General features: G+C 30.4%; 1 long non-coding RNA gene across 2 annotated transcripts; it reads left to right on the top strand.

The window, feature by feature from the left end:
• The first annotated feature begins 2,729 nt into the window (after window positions 1-2,729).
• On the top strand, window positions 2,730-5,233 carry LOC134201363 (uncharacterized). Of its 2 annotated transcripts, XR_009976621.1 has the most exons (4): window positions 2,730-2,816; window positions 2,993-3,064; window positions 3,521-3,641; window positions 3,733-5,233. It is a non-coding gene; the product is annotated as an uncharacterized LOC134201363 (long non-coding RNA). The 2 variants fall into 2 exon arrangements; XR_009976622.1 differs by having other exon boundaries at window positions 2,804-3,064.
• The last annotated feature ends 1,276 nt before the right edge of the window (window positions 5,234-6,509 follow it).

The following is a 6,509-nucleotide window of genomic DNA, read 5'->3' as shown; positions in this document are numbered from 1 at the left end:
ATCACAAAATTCTTCACATAGCTCAACTGCAGTCCAGTCTGCTCCTTCTAATATTGGTTCTTATGATCAGCTCATTAAAGATGATCAGTTCTTGAGTAAAATTATCAAAACTTTAGTTATGTTAGGCAATTCTAATACAGCAAACACAACTGCTCACATTAAGGAGATCTTAATTCAAAACTTAACAAAATAATGGATTATTTACGATTAATGCAACATAACATACAGAGTGTCAATAATAAAAAACCACTTCTTAAATCTTTATTGTATGAAAATAAAATAGATGTGTGCTTGCTGAATGAAACTTGGTTAAAAGATTCTGGTCTGCCTTTTTATATACCTGGTTATATTTTTGTTGGAAAAAATGCAAAAAATGAGCATGGTGGTGTAGGTATTTTAATAAAAAATAATATTAAATTTAAGGTCTTAAAAACTACTTTCTATCAAAATATTCAATTTATAGCTATTTCTATAATAACAGTATGTGGTCCTGTCTCGGTGCTATGTGTGTACTGTCCACCAAATAATAGCTCCATTAGTTTGAGTACTTTGAGAAAGATTATTTTGCAATTACCCAAGCCTTGTCTTGTTTCTGGTGATTTTAATGCTCACAATATAGCTTTCGGTTGTGATACTTCCAATTCAAGAGGTCGTGAATTATTTGATATATTTGATGATGCTGATTTATGTATTTTAAATACAGGTGACCCTACTACTATTTCTAGACGTGGTAATAATGCATCAGCCATTGATGTTACTTGTGTTAGCCCTGATATTGCACCACTTTGTGAGTGGTATGTCGGTGACGACTCTTTAGGGAGCTATCATTTACCTACTTTTGTTAACATCATTACCTCAACTCAAAAATATACAGTTCAAGAGTCTATACATAAATATTTATATAATAAAACAAACTGGAATATGTACAAAGACAAATCCAAAGATATATTTGATAATTTTTCTCCTTCAACCGTTGATCCTTTAGTTCAATATGATGAATTTTCTAAATTGCTACTTAGTTTAAAAGAAAACTGTATTCCATTGTTAAAACACAAATCTTCTAGTAAAAAGTCTGCTCCTCCAGCTCCTTGGTGGAATGATACTTGTGCTGAGGCTGTAACTAAATCAAGAGAAGCGTTAGCTAATTATAGACGTAATATGACAATGGACAATTATATAGAATATAAGAAAATAGATTCTAGGAAAAAAATTATTATCAAACTGGCTAAGAAAGACAGTTGGAAAAGTCTTTGTTCATCTTTTAATAGATTCACTCCAGTATCCCGAGTGTGGAATTTTATTAGAAGATTTAAGAGAATTAACATTAATAGAAATCTGTCCAAAAATGATGAGTGGATAGAAAGTTTTTTAGAGAAGTTAGCGCAGCCTAGTAATAACAATGATAATATTTCTGGTTTATTTGAATTTAATGACGGAAGTCAGTGGAGCATGTTTCTAATTATGGGAAAGCTATTGGAAATTATGCTCAAAGCATAAAGGCAGTTGGTATGCAGAAATCCAAAAAGAACTTCCAAGTAAGCCATGGTATGATAAATATAAAGGAGCCAATGAACGTAAATTTATAACCATTATTAATCGTTTGAGGTTTGGCCACTGTCAGACTCCAAGCCAGGGGGGTGCAACTCCCATACAAAGGAAAATAACATACAACTAGCGTCATCTTACTCCTGTGGCGACGTCATTTTTGTAACTTTTAGGCATTAATGATCTAATAAACTCACTAGATGGCAGATATGAGTTCTGACTCAATAAAAAATGTAGCGTACTTTGAAGCAGTGCTTCCACTTTTAGGGAATTCTCCCTTTTTTAGGGAAAAATAGCTGATATTTTGGATGATAAAGACAATTTAAAAAATACCAGGATTTAGGATATTTCGGGGTAAAAAGCAAAGCCTATACTAGTAACTGTTGTGAATTTTAAAATAAACGATAATTAAAGTAAAACAATGAACATTTTATTTTATGGAGAGAGAATGACATTAAGTCGAGTTGACAAGTAAAAGAATAAAACAGAGTTGTGTATAAAAACTATAAAGGTTTGATTCAACAGTAACCCTCTAGTAAAGTAAATCATAGATTAAGCCACTGCTTTTTCTTAGGGATTCCCCAGAATCCCAATAAGTATAATCCGCCAAAATTTTATTTACCTATTTTCGTTGATGTCACCAGAACTTACTTGTATTGTAATATACAGGTACTTCATGTACCATGAAAGATTATCATGGTAATTTCATTTACGAAAACCTTGTAATTGTCATTTCACTTTTGCTAGCAGTTTCTTCTTCAAAGACTGAGGTGGAAAGATTATTCAGTGTTCTCAAATTTAAAAACTGACAAAAGAAACAGGCTTTCTAATGAAACCCTGAACGGCTTGCTTCATAGAAAGTTCCCAACTTTGCCAGCAAACAATTGCTCAATTTTAGAACCGAACAGTGTTAGGTTGTGCAGCAAAAGAATATAAAAGCAATGCGTCGACTTCCTTGAAAATTCTAATCCTATAGATCTATGATCTTCTGGGGGCGTTTATATTATATATACCTACATTAAATAATATGCTGTGGTTTATTTTCTGTATTTTATTTACGCTTTCTATATAAAGGATTTATGAAAGTTGTCTAGGAAATTTTAGGGTAAATTCAAAAGAAACTAGGGTAAAATGTGTTAAAAAAAACGTAAGTGGAAACACTGCTTTGTAGTTTTCAAAATTCCAGGGCCGTAAAACAATCTCAAAAAAAAAAAAGTTTTCAAAATGTCGTAACGATTTAATTTTTTAAATCGTTTTTTTTTGGTCTTGGTGTGAGTTATTTTACGTTGCAGTATTAATTTAGAGCAACTTTTAGCTTTATGAGAATATTAGACGATTAGACATTGAGAAACTCTGTTTTGAATTCTCTTTAGACATAACTTGGCTCCAATACTTTTTTCTTCGTTAGCGTTTCGTAAGCCTGTGTAACTATTTTCATTTCTTACAGAATGTTTATTATTAAAAATCAGCATGCCTCGAAGATCGAAAATGAAATGCTATTTCGGATGCCTTGATAACGGTGAGTTTACACTATTTTCCCGGTATATTATTTGCTAACAGAATTATTATTCATAATATAATTAAATGAATTAGTACCAACTAATGGTCCTTCCTATTTCTGCTGCCTAGCTATCATATATGTTAAGTTTTGATCAAAACAGTCGGTATTAAGTCTCGTACTATCACACACACACCTCAGATAATAAAATTGTCTCGAGTGGGTGGAAGTATTTATGTTTTCCAACTCAGCGTATTATATGCTTATTGTCAAGTGGGCCCGAACTAGTTTTTTGGAATGATCAATCAGTCATGCTTTCCTGTTTAAATAAAATACAGCACAATTGATCTCACATCCAAAGTTAGATGATGGCATTCACGTTTTGTTTCCTGGTGTTTGATAACTAAGTTACACCAAGTGGCCTGTGACCACGTTCATCCTTCTACCCAATATAAAATAATGTTTTTATTTTTGTAGTCAAAGGTTTGATAATGACAAAATTTTATGGAAAAATTATAAGGAGCACTAAAATGTCTGAAACATGAAAAGATTGATGCACTATATTTGAACCAGAACGTGTTATGTAATATATTAATTTGTAAGTAAGATTACATTAACACTAAATTTTTCATGGTCGTATTTTTTCAATATTTGTTACATACTTAAGATACTTTGTTTCTCCGTTTCAGAAGAGAAACTGATTCAGCAAGGAACGTGAACTCTCAAGGGATCTTAATTTTTTTTAAATATGTTTATAATTGATAAATTAATAATTGAAATAGTTCATAAGAACTAAATTGATGCCAATTTTGTTTTAAAATAGGTTGTTTAGTTCTTATAGTTATAGTATTACGTTTGAATAGTTGTAATTAGTAAGTTAGTAATATATGAAAATACTGATATAAATTTTTGTAAATAACCTTTTGTAAATTCTACGAGAAGATGATTTTAATTAATGATCAAAAGTCAACGGTCTTTAAAAGCATTATTTGCAATTATTTAGATTAACTGTGGAATATATTTGCTAAGTTGTGTTTTCTGTATGAGCAGATATAAATGAAAATGCCCAAACATGATTATGTTTCTTACATTTTCATTATGTGAAATCAATATGCTTGTGACTGAGTATATTAATAATTTATTAAAACTTAAGTGATAGACAGCAACCCCTATGGCACTGCTGAAGTTTATAAGCACTGGTGACCACTTATCATGGGCCGGGTTGCGTGCTCGTCTGCTGTTGAGTGCAATAAAAATTTTCGAAACCCTTTCTATTATTTAGATGTAATATTAGTGTACATTTAATTTGGATTAAAAGATAAATTTACATTTTATGTTTGCATGTGTATGTTTATAATTCATTTGCATGTAACGAACACCAGTTTCTTTTGTAACAAAATGTAAACTAATGGTTTGTAATGAATGTAATTAACTTTAAGATGATTTTCTTTCAATCTGCTGTTTGTTTCATCTAGTATTACCAAAGCTAAAGCATCAGAAACGTCAGAATAGAAATAATTTAGATAGGGAATAAAAGTATAACTAATGTAATCATGTCTAAGATTACTATAAGCGTCATTAAGTACAAACTATCAATATTTAAGAGTACTTTAAATCATCATTACATTTTTTAAACATTTTTTGTTTTTCAAATCATGTAATAAAACGTTTGTGCAGAACAAAATGTCACATGTTATGAACATGATTGTGGGTTAATCGTTTCTTAAATTTCTAAATGTTTATAAGAATGCTAAGAATAATTTAGTATTCACTTTAGTGTGTGTATTATCTCTACAATGCTAGTATAAATGACAATTATTGTATGACGAAGCATAGGTAGTGTTTATAGATGTAATATTTTCATACAAGGTCATGATCTGTCACGATCAACTTTAAGCAAGAACTGCTATCGTTAAGAAACAAATTTATTAAATTTAATTCAAATTGTCTACTATGTTTGTAATGGAAAGCTGACATGTTTATATTTCGCACAAATGACTTAATTGACATTGAATGATTTGATTATCTAGACTTAATTAACTTTTAGATAACTTTCGATTTAATGTGTACGCTAGTAGGATTAATCTAGAGGAGTTATTGTTATTCGAAATTTTATACAATTGTACGTTCATACTATCTTTTAACAGTAAATTGTTTGTAATATAGGGAAATTAAATAGCTTACAGAGAATTACAGCTTTTTATTTAAAAAAACTGTTTTCTCTCTGTATGAAAAGGTCTTATCGATTAGAATGCTGAACACAATCAAACGTTCTTTAATATTTCATAAGTACTACCGGGAATTTCAGCGATTCTAAACGATAAGATTTTTTCATAAAGAGAGTTAATTATAAAAAATATTAAAATTACTAAAAAAGCCACCTGGTGGGGGGTAGGGAGACTAATAATCGACAGCAGCGACGCCTGCTGTCCCGGGCTCTAACTAAAGCAAAAATAAAAATGAGAGTTGCGCATCTATCTCAAATATATTAAGTGTATAATCTATGCTCCAAGCCATTTATTTCGTTTTAAAATTATAGATAATAACAGATGTACATACTGTGGAGGAAATGAGGCCGACTTATCCCACCTCTTCTTGAGTTGCCCGACTTTTAAATTTCAACGTTTAATACTAGTAACAGATATTATGAAATTGATGGATTTTGATGAGAATAATCAAACTAAACATGGAAATTCTTTAGCAAATAACCCCACAAGATCAGCTTTAGACTCATTACTCAATGCAAATGGTAGTCATCAATGTCAACATTGTCAACCATCACAAAAAGAAATTCCCCGCCGTGTCCAAGATTTACTGAAATGTCCAGTTTTATTTAAATCTATTTACTATTATATAAAAAACACGGTTGAGAAAATTTAAAGCTCATCCTTGTTTTAAATAATTTGATTGTATTTAATGTTAAGTTAGTATAGTTATTTGTGTAAGATATTTTGTTATACCTTTATTTTAAAGTGCCAATGGACTTTGTATCCGGCTAATAAATAAATTAAAAAAAAAAAAAATGGAGTAAAATGTTTAGATACTTTTTTTCCTTATAGCGGCTGATTCTGTGTGTGATACATGCAAATATAAAAAATTATGCAATGATCAAAGATAATGTTTGAAAATCTTACTGTGGCGAATGTGGGGTTCGAAATTTAGATGAAAACTCCAATTACTCTGTTCATGAATTTATTATTTAATTATAGGCTACCAGAACTTGAAAATGGTTGCAATACTGTACTGCAATTCATCCAGCTTTTATAATATAACGATAATATAATCAATTTAATTAAAGTCTAGGGGTGTCTGGCAGGGGGTAGCAACTGTAAAAAGTGTCCGGCAATGGATATCGTGATTTCTAAAGATATCCTAGAGAAAATATAAAAAAAAATAACTTTATACTTTAACAAATTTAAAGTACTATATTATATACCTTTACTGCCTGTTACCTGCCCAAGTAACC

This window comes from Bombyx mori, chromosome 25 (assembly GCF_030269925.1).
Source record: "Bombyx mori chromosome 25, ASM3026992v2".
Classification (NCBI taxonomy): domain Eukaryota; kingdom Metazoa; phylum Arthropoda; class Insecta; order Lepidoptera; family Bombycidae; genus Bombyx; species Bombyx mori.
The sequence above is the reverse complement of the archived record's forward strand: the minus strand, read 5'-3'. Positions and strand labels throughout refer to the sequence as shown.